Below are 17952 nucleotides of genomic sequence, written 5' to 3' on the forward strand. Positions count from 1 at the left end.
CCTCCTGCTTAAGGCACACAAATGTGATTCTCTATTACATAGAAATATCATAGAAATCTAAACTAAAAGACAAATAGTAGTGAAATAGAGGGGACAGAAGAGGCTACTCTTGGCTTTGATACATTTGTCTTTCTACATTTGTGCTTTTGTGGGTTATGCATTGGCACCGTTATTATGCATGACCTCTCCTATACCAAATTTTGAGATTTATAATCAGCTAACCAACATTTATTTCTTACTACTTCTTCCTATAGGCTATGCAGTATCTCTAAATATGTCTTGAGCAGTGGTGCTGCAAAGTTTTTTGACAACTTTGTTGTGATTTTCTCTTATTATTTAAAAAATGAGGGGTGCCTTAGTGGCTCAGTCTGTTAAGCATCTGACTTTGGCTCAAGTCATCTCACAGTTGAGTTCAAGCCCTGTGTCTACTCTGTGCTGATGGCTCAGAGCCTGAAGCCTGCTTCAGATTCTGTGTCTCCCTCTCTCTGCCCCTACCCCACTCAGGCTCTATCTCTCTCTTTCCTTCAAAAAATAAATAAACATTAAAAAACAAAAAATAAAAAAACAAGTGGAAAATAAAAATATAAATATGCATAAACTATTTTAAAAAGTCAGGGGGAGAGTACAATTAAGACAAAGGTGACAGCAATTAAGCATGTAATGGATGGTTAATATTTAGTTGTTTGGGGCACACTGACATTAAATTGATTAATAGTGTCTTTAAAAAAGAAAACATTAAATTTAAAGAACACCATGAAGTGCTAGAATTTATTATCAAGTATTACATATGAAAGCTTAGGCATAGTTATCAAATTTATATCAGTTCCTCTCTGTGGAACAGAATTCTACTCTAAAATACATCTCTTGCATGTTTGACTTTCTTATGTGGTTTTAGTCTGATTTTGTCCAAAGTAGTGGATCACTAATGGAGCCTACTCATTTCCCCCTTGGAAGATGGACCAACCCACTCCCTGAGTTTACTTATGAGAAAATTACAAGCCAGTGAGGTGAAGAAACTAGTCCTACAAACCTGCTTCAGTCCTGCCTCATCAGTTGCCTGAATAATTTTGGAGCCAAGGGCTTCAAACAAAGAGACCAGTATTTATTTAAAAGTAACTCTTTAGGGGCGCCTGGATGGCTCAGTTGGTTGAGCGTCTGACTTCGGCTCAGGTCATGATCTTGTGGTTTGTGCATTTCAGCCCCGTGTCAGGCTCAGAGCTGGGAGCTTGTCTTCAAATTCTATGTCTCTCTCTCTCTCTGACCCTCCCCTGCTCATGATTTCTCTCTCTCTCTCTCTCTCTCTCTCTCTCTCTCTCTCTTTCTCTCTCTCTCTCTCTCTCCCTCAAATATAAATAAAATATTTTTTAAAAATTTAAAAGTAACTCTTCATAGTTTTGGACTAATATTCATATATAAATGGCATCTATTTTGTGATGGCAAATATTTACCAGTGGACATCCAACAGTTCTACATGCCCAAGAAGAAAGATCTTTGAGGCATCTTTTGCTTTGTTTCTTCTTGGTTAATTAATCCCTCCACAGGCTGTATGGTGTTTACTTCAGTCTGTTTCTTTTTAAGAACAATGAAGATCAACCTGGGGAGACCACATCTTATGTTTCTAAGCAAGGCTACTGCAGTGAATCAGGTCTGGAAGAATTTTTCTGACTCTCCTCCAAGCCTGCCCTGCTCCTTAACTGTTGCCAAATTGTTCTGGAATATGCCTCTGCACTTCGACACATTCAGTCTTCAGATTTGATGTGTCTGGATGTCACTGAACTTGGCCATGTTCTTAATATTGCTCTTAGTTTGCAGAATGGATTTGGGAGTTCTGCCCATATTTCCAAGCATTTAATCCCCAACAAGCCTATGCCTGTTCTTCCTTCATTACCCACTGAGCTAAAGGCAATTACCATCCTCCCTGCATGACCATTATTTCAGATTCACCATATGTGAATAGTGATTACCTGATAGTACAGAAGGTTCTATTGAATAGCACTGCACAGGAACATCCATATCTTTATTAACCTTCCCTCCAGTTTCTCTCAACAGATGAAAGACTGATCAAAATATGAGCACCACAGGTTGGAATGCATCAGTGACCACACAACTCAAGCTAAGTCTTAGTACAAATGTCCTTGACATTTTTTCTCTTTTTGGTTAATGGTGCATATCGTTGTTTTCCAAACTCTTTCACAAGGCTTACAAAATCCACCGTGACCTTTACCATTTGTCTAACTTCATCATTCCTTTCCCTTGAACTGTACTCTTCTGAACTACTTTGTTTCTTGACTCCAATTTAGACTTGCCATTTCTTGTTTAGAATATTCTTCTCTTCTCAACACTGTCTCAAGTATTCTCTGGTTTTGTGGGACACTTTAAAAGGAGGTGCTCAATCACTTTGGATAACTTAAGAGATGTGTGACTAATTTAATGTTGCTTGACTACTCCTATCATTCAACAATCAGAAAGCAATTTAGGGCATAAGGAGAATGTGGAACTATATTTTGTACATGGAAAATGATGAAATGCCAAGCTTATTAAGTGAAGAGGTCTCAACCCTGGGGACTTAAACTGTTCCAAGTATTTTGTAAGAAACAAACATTTTGTATCTTTATTTATAGGCGTGAGTGTGTGTGTGTGTGTGTGTGTGTGTGTGTGTGTGTGTGTACTTCACTCCCCATCACTAAAAACATTTCTCTTGATCCCTTTACCCCATATGTGAAGAAACAGCGGAGGAGTTCTGTGGATAAGGTGCAAACTATATTTGAATCTATTCCAACAGTGAACTCTAAGAAGGCATTTTAATATTAGCAGAGCCCTTGAGAAGCATGCTGTAAACACCCTTGCCTATCTTTTGTGATCTTCATCTTCAGGAAGCATTTGGGAAGGAGAACCATCCACAGCACGAGTAAGCTTGGCAGGAGCAGCAGACATCACACTCCTACCTGGTTAGGAGCATTTAACGATGAGGTCAAATTATAGCAAAGAATGCCAGAGAGTAGGAGTATGCCCACTGAAGATACCTTCTAGTACTAACTTACGTTATTACTAACATTTGAATGGATATCAAATGTGAGTTTGTACCGCACTGACACTGTCTCTTCGTTGTCTTTCCTCAGTCTCCCTGTCCCCATATTTAGGGTGCCAAGACTGAGGACAAAGGTGTCTGCAGGAAACATTTTCACTTTCTAACAATAAACACCAGGGTCTTTTTCTGACATTTTTACCCAAGACTGGAGAATTTGTTCTAATGCACATCCTTTAGACTGATAAGAAAATGGAAACAAAATTTAGATTTTATTATATACCTATAGCTGCCATGTCATCCTGAAAATGCAGAAACTATAACAAAGATTTCAAAAATCCATTCAGTAGATCCCAGTTTGGCCATGATCAGAATATTCATCTTAATTTTCAGACACTTGACCCAAGAACTCATAATTGTAATTAAGACTGATTTGAGAAATTACTCACAATTCAAATTAAATCCTGCTGATCATTTTTTCTTTCTCAGTTCATGCATGATCTGCTTCATCCATTTCTGTATAATTAAAAAAATATCCTGTCCAGGAATGAAGTACATAAAAAAAATTGTCAGACACCCTTGCTACACTACTTGTATGTGGAGTTGTGCCAGTGTTCCATCTCAGTGATTAGATTATTGCTCTCCACTTTTTTATAAATATCAGAAAAATGAGTGTCGATTAGAATGCAGCTATTTTCAAATTAATGGCAGCATGAAAAGCTCAAAGATTCATCTGCAATTTTGCAGGGAGTGTTGATTTTGTAAAACAGCCATTACTGGACCCCCCAGGCAGTGAAGGGCCAGGCTCTGTCTTAGGCATTACAGGAAAACCTTACTATTCCATTACACTCACTATGTCTATAGCCCCGAAGAAAGCCATGATTGTGTTCTCTGGCACGTAAGTTATGTTTTGATTACAATGAACATTTTATAAAAATATTTTGTTTCTTAGGATTTCCAAGCACAAACAATCACCCATCCTATCAAAACAAAACAAGCCATAGCATGTATAAATGTAATTTTTAGAACATGTATACACAGATAAATAAACAAGACTGTATGGAGTATAACTGTTTCTAAATGATATCATGCTGCTTATTTTTGTTGCAAATACTCAACAATGATGTAAGCAATGCATGATGCCATCAGCTGTCATGCGTCCCAGCAATGCAACCTGAAGCTCAACAATCCCGGTCTACAGCAGTGGGACACACTGAGCCTGGGGACTGCCTAATGCAGAAGTTAACTTGAGTTCTTTTTCCAAACATATGAGGCTCTCCTTTACTTTTAGAAGGTGAGAAAAAATAAATTTGTTGAGCATCTACTTTAGCTTCAACACAGTGCTAGATATATCTACATGTGGCATCATGTTTAATTCCAACAAAAGCCCTGAGAATAAGAATGGTTATCCCCAGTTTTATCAATGAGGAAACTAAGTCATACAGCAGATACTTGACTTCCCCAAGAACATACTACAGAGGCAATGAAGCAAACCCAGGTCTGGGGCCCTGGAATTCATTCCTTTTTCTAATTTATTGTGCTACTTCTGATCACCAAAACCTTCCTATATAGTGATATTTACAATGACATAAACCTCTCAAGGACCCACAGGGGCAAATCAACGAATGAAAGTAAAATGTAGCAGGGCCTGTAACATCAGACCTGTGACTATGCTCACCTGATTCTCAGAGCAAAAATAGTCAGGACCCCAGCCAAGTGCGCTAGGACTCAGGTCTGGGCCTCAGTCCTACTGGAGGTAGGAAGGTCAAACAGGAAAACTAAACCAGAGGTCCAGGTGCACGAGCTATGCCAGTAGGGTGGACTGCTGGCAATGTCTCTGTGAACATCCCAAGCCCACAAAGCAGGAAATGTGATTTTCAAAGGGCTATCACACATTTTCTCCATGCACTTCCGTAACTCGAGGGCTTTATTTATTTATTTATTTAATGTTTTATTTATTTTTGAGAAAGAGAGTGCAAATGGGGGAGGGACAAAGAGAGAGGGGAACAGAAGATCCTAAGCAGGCTATGCGCTGAAAGCAGCAAGCCTGATGCAGGGCTTGAACTCACCAACTTCTAGATCTTGACCTGTAGTCGGGTGCTCAACTGACTGAGCCACCCAGGTGCCCCTGTAAGTCAAGGACTTTATAAGACAAAGATAGTTTTTTCTGTGAAAAAGGAATTGCTGCTTTGTGATTTGTTTCTTTTTAATTTAACATGAAGCAAATAATAGCAACACCTAACTGGGTGTGCTCAGTTTCACCAGCATAAGAGAGCATAAACTCTTTGTAAAAAAAACATTTTTATGCTAAATCAAGTCAGATTAGGTTGTATAAGGTCTGTTGTCCCATGACTCCAAGTCCTTGGAAAGCATCCCAGTCTAGTCTATTAGAGTCACTCTTTCTGGTTTTCATATGCGCAGACACACACCAGGTGGGTAAGGACGCAGTCTGAATTTGAGAGCAGGGATTCTGTCCTAAAGGCCACATCCAACGCTAAGAGCAAAACCTCTCGAGCTGCTTTTCGCAAAGCTGTAAGGAAAACACTAAGTGAAGGATCTGCAGCAGGGTGTTAGGGTGCATTTTCTTACTTTTTTAAAATGTTTATTTATTTTTGAAAGAAAGAGAGAGGAGGGGTGAGGGGAAGAGAGAGAGGGAGACACAGAATCTGAAGCAGGCTCCAGGCTCTGGGCTGACAGCTCAGAGAAGGGTGGCTCAAACTCACAAAACGCAAGATCAGGACCTGAGCTGAAGTCTCACGAATAACCTCTTAAGTGAGTGAGCCCCCACACCCCCATGGTGCATTTTCTAAGATCAGTTTTTATGTATCATTGTTATCAGCTTTCAAAGTTAGAAGGGTCCATGTTTGATTTGTTTTTCTGCTGACAAAATATAAAAATTATCTCACAGAGAGATGTAATGGATAGTAGGGAAATTAAGCAAAGGCTTTGAAGTGTCACCTCGGGTTTGAATATAATCTCAGCCATTCACTAAATTTGTGTTATTTAAACTCTCTGAGTTTTGGGGGTTTCATCTGCAAAAGCACCTCAAAGAGTTAATGTAAACAATAAATGAGATAAAGCACCAGGTAGACAGTTAGTACTAAAAAATAATTACCTGTTAATATTCCAGGGCTATCTTTATAGCTGTAGAGATTTTAATATTAATTGATATGTATGCACAGTGTTAGTTCCCTTATATACATTATTCATAATTTGTATAACAACCACAGCCCTAAACCATGACTAGATAGATGTTTCTCATTACAGTCTGTTAAATTGATCAGAGAGAGAAGAGTCTAGAGACGCAGAGATGCATCAAGAGGCTATTAGACTGGTTCAGATCAGGGGCTCTCATGAAGCTGGTGATATTGAGTCGAAAACGGGAAACTACTTAGGATTCGGCATTTGGAGAACAAACCCAAATGGTTTGTTGTGATGTCAAGGAAGAGCAAGAACTTAAATAGTAACCCTTCTTATTTAATCTATCTAAAATCCACGGATGATGGAGCACTAATTTGGCAGAATATTCGAATGAAGAGGTAAAGCTGTAAAAAGACACCCCCAAAATGACATTCTAAGTATCTTTTGTCTTCCTAGTTCAGTGTCTTCAGATATTTTTTCAAGCATCTACTGTATGTGAAATACAGTGCTAGGCATTTGATGCTCCCTAATAAATCTGGTGTACATAATAAAACTTCACCAACTCAGAGAAATGCAGGGAAATTATATCCATACTGGATGCTTTAGTTGCAAATAACAGAAAAAAAACACCTCAAACTGGCTTTTAAAAAGGACATTTATGGATAGTTTTTTTGAGGAACCTCCACACTGTTTTCCAGAGCAGCTGCACCAGTTTACATTCCCACCAACAGTGTAGGAGGGTGCCTGTCTCTCCACACCCTCGCCAGCATCTACAGTCAACTATCCATAGAACTTCCTTATGACCCAGCAGTAGCCTTGCTAGGGATTTACCCAAGGGATACAGAAACGCTGATGCATAGGGGTACATGTACCCCAATGTTCATAGCAGCACTGTCAACAATAGCCTAAACATGGAAAGAGCCTAAATGTCCATCACCTGATGAATGGATCAAGAAGATGTGGTATATACACACAATGGAGTATTACATGGCAATGAGAAAGAATGAAATCTGGCCATTTGTAGGAAAGTGGATGGACCTTAAGGATGTCATGCTAAGCGAAATAAGTCAGGCAGAGGAGGACAGATACCATATGTTTGCACTCATAGGTCCAACAGAAGAACAGGAGAAACCTAATGGAGAACCAGGGGGAGGGGAATGGGGAAAGAGAGTTGGAGAGAGAGAGGGACGTAAAACTTGAGAGACTATTGAATACTGAAAACGAACTGAGGGTTGAAGGGGAAGGGGGAGGGGGGAAAAGAGGTGGTGGTGATGGAGGAGGGCACTTGTGGGGAAAAGCACTGGGTATTGTATGGAAACTAATTCGACAATAAACTACTTAAAAATAAATAAAATAAAAAGGACATTTATTGGTGAAATAACTTAAGAGTCTAGGATCTTGGTGCCTAGATGACTTCTGGAGAATCTGGGTTATTCTGGTTTTGTGCTCTGCCTTCTCCTGCACTGGATTCACTCTCAGAAATGTTTTCTTTGTATGCAGGCAAGATGAGCAGCAAGAGTTACAGGCTCTCAGCCTTACTAGTTAGCAGCCTTAGTGGAAAAACATGCTTCAGATTCTCACAGCTTCTTCGTTCTAGCAAATATTGGTGATGGAGATAATAGCCCAGTTTGGATCGTATTTCCCTTCTTGAACTAATTACTATGGCCTGGGGTTGGCCCTAATGAACCTTATGGGCTAGAATAAGGGGAAGTCACCCCAAATAGGATGGCTTAAGTGTTATTATCCAAATCCAGGAAGAATGAATTGGGTGATCAAAAATTATAAATGTTAATTAACTATACTATCCAATTGATTGAAGCAAGGGCCCCTTTTGTTGCAAATAACAGAAGTCAATCTCAAACTGGCTTAAGCCAAAATGGAATGTGTTATAAAATCTCATGGAATCCAAGAGCAAAGAGTGTAATACGACCTTCCAAGGAACTGAAATGAAGAAATAAAATTAATTGGCATTATAGCTTCTTTCCCCATCTCTCTGTCTCTCAACCTTCCCTCTCTCCTCTATCTATCATTCTCTCTTTGTAGCCATGTGTTAGTCTTTGTTTTTTTTCTGCACAACTTCTGTATTTGGGGTATGTCTCGTTTTCCGGTCAAATGTCTGTTTCTCAATGCACATGACTATCTCACAATTCTGGAGTTTCTCTCTTTTTGGTTTCAACCACTCAAAAGAGATCAAGATTACCCTCTCTCATTCTCAATTCAACATGTACTAAATCAAAGCGTATTAGTCATACTTGGATCTGGTGACCACTCTGGTCCAACCAAGTAAGGCACAGAGCCTGGACTAAGCCTGCTTCTGCATAAAAGGGTAGTTCTTAGGAATAAGAGGCTATTGTGATGTGGATAAAATACTAAGAGCAGTTCACAATAACTCCACCAACTTTTCTGTAAGAAGATTTTGTTCTGGTTCTAAAACCCATCTTCATCTTCTGGACCTTAGTGTGTGATACCCACACAACAATATAAAAAAAGGCAAGGCAAAGCCTCCAATAGTGAAATCCTATATCAAAAGCAATGCCACATGTTTGGCAGCCTGGCCAGATATGTCAGGAGGATATGCAGCAAGCGAAATCCCCAATGACTGCTTACTGGTAGGCTGCAAGTTGCAGAGAAAAAAAAATAATAATACATTCTAAAGAACGATTATCCACTTCCCGCAAGTTTTCCAAAATATCATCAAGGGGTAATGTGGTGGATAAATAAGGCAGAGTTCCTTCCCTCAAAGATTCACAGAGACTTAAGGAGACAGACAAGTAAACCAATGTTATAAAAATAGCTATGGTAAGTGCTGAAAGGGTGGACACCTTGGAATGTTCCCGAATTTCAGAGGGACAAACATCCTACTTCAAGAAGTGTTTACTAGTTTATTAGGGCCCACCATAACAGAATACCACAGAATGCATGGTTTAAAGAACAAAAATTTAGTTTTTCACAATTCTGGAAGTCAGTCTTCTAAGATCAAGGTGTTGGCAACTTTGCTTTTTCCTGTGTCCTCTCTCCTTGGCTTGCAGACAAGCTGTGTCCTCACATGGTCTTTTCTCAGTGTGATTGTGTCTCTGTGTACCCAAATTGCCTCTTAAGTATGCCGGTCAGATTGGGCTCACTCTAAAGACCTCATTTAACCTTAATGATATCTGTAAAGTTTTTGTCTCCAAATACAGTCACATTTTGAGGTATTAGGAGTTAGGGCTGCAACTTATGAATTTAGGGGAGTGGAAACACAGTTCAGTCTACAACAGAGAGAGAAAAAACTTTCCTTCTTTCTCTTTCTCTGCAGAGGAGTGCTGCCTGCTGCAGTCTTAAAGGAAAGGCAGGAAAGGGTCTAACCCTGCAGGACAAAGCTATAAAAGCAAGAGTGAGCATGACTTATCTATGGAATTTTAAGTAATTTGGTACAGGTAAAACCTAGGATACATATGAGAAATTGGAAATTGGTAAAAGATGAAGTTGTACATGCAATTAGGGACTGAATTTTATTTATAATTTATAATAAGTATATATTATATTTATTATTTATATTGATGTGTATTACATGGATGTGGGATAAACTATGATAACAAATATGCCTCAAAATGTAATAGCTGAAACACAACAGAAGTTTATTTCTAACTCTAATAACAGTCCAGTGTGGATGTTACAGATCCACTAAGAGTGCTTTTTCACACAGTGGTTCAGGAGCCAGATTCCTTTCATGTTAAGGCTCTCAACTGTGTGTCAAGATTGGGGTTCTACATCCAGCAAGTAGCTTTCTCTTTAAGGTCTGAATTGGCAAGTAGCACACTTTGCTTGTGCCTTTGTTGAAAACTAGTCATATGACCTCTTCTGGTTGCTAGGTTATGGAAGTTATAATATCATAAGGGAGGCCTTCATGGTTATAATTCCATTTTGGAAAGCATTTTGTACACAACACCTCTATCGGTCTTGTAAGTCATACTAAAGAATCTGGATGTTATGTTCTCTGCTCCTCCCTGTTCAACAGACAACTGCATCTTCTGATGCAGTGCCATCCATGTCCCTGAGACACAATGGTGAAGGTAAAAAAAAAAAAAAAAAAAAAAAGATTTGGCTATATTGGGAGCCTGGTCAACAGGGCTGCTTTTAACTCTGGCAAAGTGGATTTTGTCACCATCAGTGACACCTTCATTGACCTCAGCTACATGGGGTACATGTTCCAGTATGATTCTACCCATGGAAAATTCCAAAGCACAATCAAGGCTGAGAATGAGAAATTTGTCATCAATGGAAGGCTCATCTCCATCATCCGGGAGTGAAATCCCACCAACATCAAATGAGGTGATGCTGGTGCTGAGTATGTTGTAGAGTCCAATGGGGTTTTCATCACCATGGATAAGGTTTAGGTTCACTTGAAGGGTGAGGCTAAAGGGGTCATCATCTCTTCCCTTTCTGCTGATGACCTCATGTTTGTGATGGGTGTGAACCATGAGAAGTATGACAACTCCCCCAAGATTGTCTGCAATGCCTCTTGCACCACCAACTGCTTGGCCACTATGGCCAAGGTCATCCATGACAACTTCAACATCATGGAGGGACTCATGACCACTCATGCCATCACTGCCACCCAGAAGACAATGTATGACTCCTCTGGAAAGCAGTGGCATCATGGCCTAAGGGCTGCTCAGAACATCATTCCTACTTTTTCTGATGCCACCAAGGCTGTAGGCAAGGTTATCCCTGAATTGAATATAAAGTTCACTGATATAGCCTTCCATGTCCCTGCCCCCAACATGTCAGTCATGGATCTGATCTGCCACCTAGAGAAAGCTGCCAAATACAATAACATCAAGGTTGTGAAGCAGGCATTAGAGGGCCCCTCAAGGTCATTCTGGGCTATACTGGAAACAAGTTGTCTCCTTCAACTTTAATAGTGACACCCACTCTTCCACCTTCAATGCTGGGGTTGGCATTGCTCTCAATGACCACTTTGTCAAGCTCATTTCCTGGTATTACAACAAATTTGGCTACAGCAATCAGGTTGTGAACTTTATGGTCCACACAGCCTCCAAGGAGTAAGAGCCCCTTGTATCACCAACCCAGGAAGAGAGGAAGAGAGGAGGCCCTCAGCTGTCGGGAAGTCCTTGCCCCAACTCATCCACCAACACACTGAGAATCTCCTGACATCCAGTTTCCATCCCAGACACCCTAAAGAAGGAGAGGAGCTTGGGAAGCCCTACCTTGTCATGTATGATTAATAAACTATACTATGCCCAGGCCAAAAAAAAAAAAAAAAAAGAATCTGGGAAAGAGGGCATCACTTTGGGAGTTTTAAAGCTGAAATAACAAGACGAAAGTTTCATTTTTTTCAAGTTTTTAAATTTTCATTTTAAAATGTAATGCTGGTAGCACCATAAAGAAAGGACTCATGGGGCAATATGAGAAGCAGATATAATATTAAGGAAAATCTTTTGGTAATTCTGGAATGTGGTCCTGCATTAAGCAGTACTGGTAGGAGTGGGGAAGATGGGGTAGATTCCAGTGATATTTCAGAAATAGATTCATCATGAATCCTGACCAATTACTTATGAGGAGAGAAGAGGAAGAAAATTCTAGGTATCTCATGATTTCTGGCTTGAGTGAATGATGAAATTTTGGTAACACTAAACAAGGAGGAATGGGTTGAGGAAGGCCTCAGTTTGAAATATACTGAGTTTGAGATTTCTTTCAGGTATCCAAATGGCAGTATCCAGTGAATTGTTGTATATATAAACTACATTTTTCAGGAGAGAATCTGAGGCTTAAAATAGACTTTATAGTTATTACGGTAATGATGAGAGGTAATCAAAATCACATATGAATGGAGTCATCCATAGTAATCATATATTTACGTAATGATGTAAGAATGTTGATTTTCAACTTCCACTTTAAACAAAAATGGGTTTTAGGTTAAAAAAATTTTTAATAAATAATGCTGTTATGAAAGCAGTAGGTCATCTATTTTATAAGTAGTTAATGGCAACAAGAGAATAAAAATTCCTGCCAAGTATTAGAGATTTATATACTACAAGAAGTTAATCATTATAAAACATAAAATTCTTACAAGTAAGATGGGTTTTCTGAACTTGAGAAGTCTTTATGCAGGAGTACTGCCATTATTACATGTACGTTCAATGAAGTATACATCTAATTAATAACCCTATGTTCTCACAAGTATCCATCAAGTATGTTGACAAAACAAGAGGTGGATAATTTTATCCTTCCTGGCAAATAACCAGCTCCTTTTTGGAAACCCTGAATCATTTATATTTATATTTTCATTAACCTTCACTTAAGGATAGTCCCAATGTAATTACTAGTGGATTATAGATGATCATGTGGCCCCTGAGTAAGAAATCGGAGTCAAAAACCCCTATGAAATAGTCATCCTATTAGGTGACTATTAAAAAATGCCAAATAAACAACTAAATAATAACCAGAGGTTAGAATTTCTTGAATTTTTTTCCATTTTTTAAAAAGTTTATTTAAAATTATTTTTTTGAAAAAAAGAGAGAAAGAGAGAGCTAGAACAAGCAGGAGAGGGGCAGAAAAAAGAATCCCAAGCAGGCTCCGTTCTGTCAGCACAGAGTCCAATGATGGGTTCAAACTCACAAACTGTGAGACCATGACCGTGAGCCAAAATCAAGAGTCTGACATTTAGCTGACTGAGCCACCCAGACACCCCAGAAAATGCTTGGCATTTCTTTCGATGATATTACTAAATTCAGGAAATGAGAATGTAAAATGTTTTTAAGATATGGCATCATCATGGAGTACTTCCCAAAATACTGATATTTCCTTTCAGTTAGAATAATTAGAGTAAATTTTGTAAGTTATCACCATAATTTTAGTAAGGGTCACTTATACAGTATACCTGAGTTAATTGTACTGAAAAACTCCACAGTCATTTGACCTTTGCCCTGACTAATCTGGTGCTCAGGCTCAAACGCAATGTTTGGGCACTGACTCTTAAATTTGATGTGTTATCATTTTATCCTCTTTTGAGGTCTGATTTCTATTTTTATTTCTATATCACAAAGTGTTTTAAAAAAGAATTTTGCTAAAATGCATCAAGATCTTCCCCCATTCTCTTTGTAATCCAGACTGTAAAGCCTTTTAGTTATAGAATTTGAGTTTGGCTCCAAAATGTCATCTTTCACCTCTAGTTAAAAGCCGATACTTTCAATAAGAGTTAAACTCTTACCCGAGTTTGATAAGAACGAAATTATAGAACTTACTTGCTATTCTTTGGAATAAATATAAAAGTGAAATATACTTGAAATCAAAACTAGCCAATTGCTTTAAATGTTGTGTAAATAAAATAAACAATGATTAACTTTTATGTCTTTAAAAGTGCTCTTCATTTACAGGTTTTATATTTAATTAACTGTGTAAAATAATGAAGAAGCATCATGGATTACTTTAGTGGACATAGTCACTAAGCTATCTAAATATGGTTTCTGAGGGTGTCAGGGGGGTCACCAACTTCAAACTGGACTGAAGATACCTAAAAAGTGATCTCAAATACAACCACATATGCAAGATCCCCTTCACTTAATTATTCCTTTAAATGTTCTCCGGAAATTTAACTTCTCTTGTACAGCATAATTGTTATGGATTACATGGCTTAAATTGACATCCAAATGCTAAGGACTTCCAAGTCTCTCCTATTCAGATTTTCCATCTTTATAGCCAATGTCTGGCTGGACATTGCATTTAACTGAACTTCACTTATGATCTGCTTCCCAAAGCCTGCTTCTTTCCTGGGGCTCCGAGGCTCTGGCCACCAACCCTGGAATCATCCTGAATGACCTGCCCCTTCTGTAATTATAGTCACATGTGCCAATTCTGCCTCTATGTAATGTCCTTGAATCTGTCCATTTGTCTCTTTCCCCAGTGCAGCTATCTTAGTTGTAGTGCCCTTATCTGATGGCTTACTCTAATGCTTTCTTGTTGCCCCCAGCCTTATTTTCCCCACCAGCCCTCAGCTTCCCTCACCAAATCTATTCACTGTGTAGTCGAAGAGACCTCGTCTCCACATCAGTTCCCCACACTGCAGCCAGAGAGATATTTCTAAGGCATAGAAATAATCTTGGCACTTTTCTGATTAGAAGTTTTGAGAATTTCTTATTTCTCCCAGAATGAATTCCAAACTTATTAGCATCATGTATATGGTCCTTAATAACTGAGGCCCTTTCTACCTCTATCCTATTATTTATTTAGTTTCTAAATGTGTCATGCCCTTCTAATAGCCTGAGAGAGAGAGAATCCCAAACAGGCTCCTAGCCTTCAGTGCAGCACCTGACGTGGATCTCGAACCGACAGTAAGATCATGACCTGACAGCCGACATCAAGAGTCAAATACTTAACTGATTGAGCTACCCAAGCGCCTGAATAGAACCTGGAATTTTGCCTTTATTGGAGAGCCTATCTGAATTGATCCAACTGATTTTTCAATTTCATGCATGATAATTCAGTATAATAGTTTTATCTTTAGTACATTCCTTTTTTTTTTTTTTCCTTTCAACCCTGAGCCTCTGCTTGGTTTCAGTGTCATCTGGGTCACCCAGTTATCTGCCAACTCACTTTCATCAGAGAATCCTGTATATAGTGAATAAGATCCCTCTTTTAAGCCATCTGAGGTTAGGGACCCCTGGGTGGCTCAGTTGATTTCGGCTCAAGTCATGATCTTGAGGTGATGAGATGGGGCTCTGCCTGGGGCCCAAGTCTGTGTAGAGCTCCTTGTGGGACTCCATGCTGAGTATGGAATCTGCTTAAGATTCTCTCTTAAGGCCCTCCCCTGCTTATGTGTGCTCGCTCTCTCTCTCTCTTTCAAAAAAAATACCATTGAGTTTTAAAAAATGATAATAATTTAGGCTAAAATCATGCCAAATGACAGAATGATATAGTTTTGTTGTTTCCGCTTATAATAATAACTGAGCAGAAAGAGTAGACAAAAAGAAATGAGAAACGCCCCCTCTTAGTCTAAACTAGACTATCTAGGTGAAAATTAGAGATGGAAATTAAGAAATACTGAGATTTTCTTGTGTATTATAAATATGTGCAAACAAAAGTGCATCTCTGATGTCACCTACTGTGAGAAATGTTTGAAATTGGCTCCAATGGCCTCTTATTAGTCCCTTCTGTCTTTAATGTGCTTCCTTCTTATGTTTTCATTCTTTTTCTCAATTTACTAGAAGCTTTCTTACACTTGACTTTAGGATCAAGGAATCTTGGTGGGCTCACTATAGACATAGTCTTCTCTCTTTATATCTGGCTTAAAATATAAACTGTATGTAACATCAATGATATTTACAAGATGCTTATGTTTAGATTTGGTAATCAACAAACATCTTAAAAAGCGGAGAAAAGAAAGTTGAGAGCTGCTAGGTCAGAGGAGGTCAATTTGAGGAAACAATCTTTGTGACAGCTGACATTATGGCTTGTAATAAGCTAGGCCATCTGTTTCTTATAGAAGTTTTATTGTTTCTGTTGTTGTGGCTGCTTTTGTCAGGAAAGAAGATCTGGAGAGTGTTTTAGAAAGCACGTTTTTCATAATTCAAGTGACAGATCATCTTATGTAACTATTAACTTTATATCTTCACATTGATGTAGGCAAATTCTCTGAATAATATCACATGTATCACCTATGTGAATGTATATGGAAACATCTAACTTTCCTTAGTCAGTCAATGAGCATTTTTATTGTTCAATACTTTAAAAATCTAGGCTGGGAATGGATGGTCCAATTTTGCTGTGGGAACCAAGCAGGGAGAAACTGAGTTTCCCAAGTACAAACAGAGTTAATGTGAAGCTGCAGAGTCAGAGGATATAGAAGATTAAAGAAACTCAGCTTTGCCAAACTGAGTTTCCTCAGCTGAAGTAGCTGAATTCCTGAATCGAAGCCAATCACTTTGAGCTCTGTGTTTTATTTACAGTGCAGCACATTTACAATGATGTATGTTACTCAAGTGTATGCTCAGAGACATGTGACTGTGAAAGAAAAAAAAAGCGTAGAATTCAGTGGCCAATTTTTTTGTTTAACTTTGGTCAAAGTCTTGGCTGACATTGTCGAGATCGTTTTGCCTTGTGGATAGTTTAGTGCATGGTGTAATGTATCCCCCTTTCCAGGTAATTAAGAATTAAGGTTTATTTGTGCTTCTGATGAACTAGGGTAATAAAATTCTGTTCTTAAATCACAGAGATATGTATGGGTCACTTAGTAGACAAAATAAGGTCCTGAAAGAAAGTCAGTAAAGATTTTTTTCCTACTCTGATTTTCTATCAGAATTGAATTACATCCTGTGATAAAGGCAGGATACCTAAACAATGGTAGGTAAACTGATGAATATTTCTAAGCCTAATTTTTCTCTTCTGTAGAAAGAGGGTAATGATACTTGGTCTACAGTATTGTCAGGAGAATAAAATGAGAATATATGTTATGAGATTAGCACAAGAATGGGATATAAAAGTTTTCAATAAATGAAGCTATTACTATCACTGTCAGAACAATGAAGTCTCTGAAGATTTTATTCTTAGCAACGAGACCCATCCTATTCCTCCATGTGGCTATTGATTTGTGTGCTGAGACCATCCTGTAACTTCTCAATCAGCTTCCATGAAAGAGACTTCCTATTTCCAACTGCTTGCGGTGTTGTTACCATTTTGAAGGATATGGCTGCAAATCAAAAAGTTAACGCTTCCCTAACTTCTGAGTTAAAAAAACAACACCCTGACACTATCCTTCTGAAGTCATTATTTCTAAGAATACCTAAGCACTGAAAGAAAACGTATACATGAGTTTAGCTATTAAAACTGAGTGGTTGTAACTTTTCTTACCCCCAGTGTTTGCTCAAGGACCAGATTGTTGCCAATGGATGAACAAAATAAAGCCTTTGCTTCCTAAGCTGTCATTCTCTCCTTTCATGTTCTTAGCACCTATTTATTTGGCATTTGTTACATGCTGGTCCCAGGCAAATGAAAATGAATATGAGATCATCTCTTCCCTGAAAAAAAAAAAAAAACCACACTGCATTGTTCAATGATATGTCCTTGGGAAAATAGTGTAAATATATTCGTTTATTTCAGCAAACATCTAGGAGAACATTTTGGGGAAAGATAATCAAAGCATGATGTTTTTCTGATAAGCTAGATGATAGGAAAGATTCTATTAAAATCCAGGAAAATTAGTGATAGCAGCCATAGCGAGGAATAAATAAAGTGTTATGAGAACTCAGAGAGGATAGAATTTATTCCTATTGTAGATGAACCTGCAAGACTTCTTTTTCTTTATGTTTATTTAATACTTAAATAGAGCACGAGCCTGCTATGGTTCTTGAAGGATGTGAATATGTTTATTCAGTCATCCATCAGGCATTTATTTCTTTATATATTTATTTTATTTTTGAGAGAGAGAGACAGTGTGAGCAGGGGAGGGGCAGAGAGAGTGGGAGACACAAAATCCAAAGCAGGCTCCAGGCTCCCAGCTGTCAGCACAGAGCCTGATGCGAGGCTCAAACCCACAAACCACAGTATCATGACCTGAGCTGAAGTCAGGCCCTAACTGACTGAGCCACCCAGGTGCCTCATCCATCAAGCATTTATAAAACAATTAGTCAGTACTAGGCTCTATGGCAAGTATCTGAGTTAGACAGAAGATGCAGTTTTGCCTTTCAGAAGCTCATGGTTTAATTATAGAAAAGAGAGATATATGAGCAAATAATTACAATTAGTGGACTGATAACATTACAATATTAATAATATATTATGTTAAATAT

General features: G+C 38.5%; 1 protein-coding gene and 1 pseudogene across 2 annotated transcripts in view; both read left to right on the plus strand.

The window, feature by feature from the left end:
- Positions 1-17952, plus strand: part of PTGER3 (prostaglandin E receptor 3) — a 172196-nt gene that overhangs the window by 87762 nt on the left and 66482 nt on the right. The window lies entirely within an intron of this gene.
- LOC115298674 lies at positions 10067-11215 on the plus strand (annotated as a pseudogene).

The sequence above is a fragment of the Suricata suricatta genome, chromosome 8 (assembly GCF_006229205.1).
Source record: "Suricata suricatta isolate VVHF042 chromosome 8, meerkat_22Aug2017_6uvM2_HiC, whole genome shotgun sequence".
NCBI lineage: Eukaryota > Metazoa > Chordata > Mammalia > Carnivora > Herpestidae > Suricata > Suricata suricatta.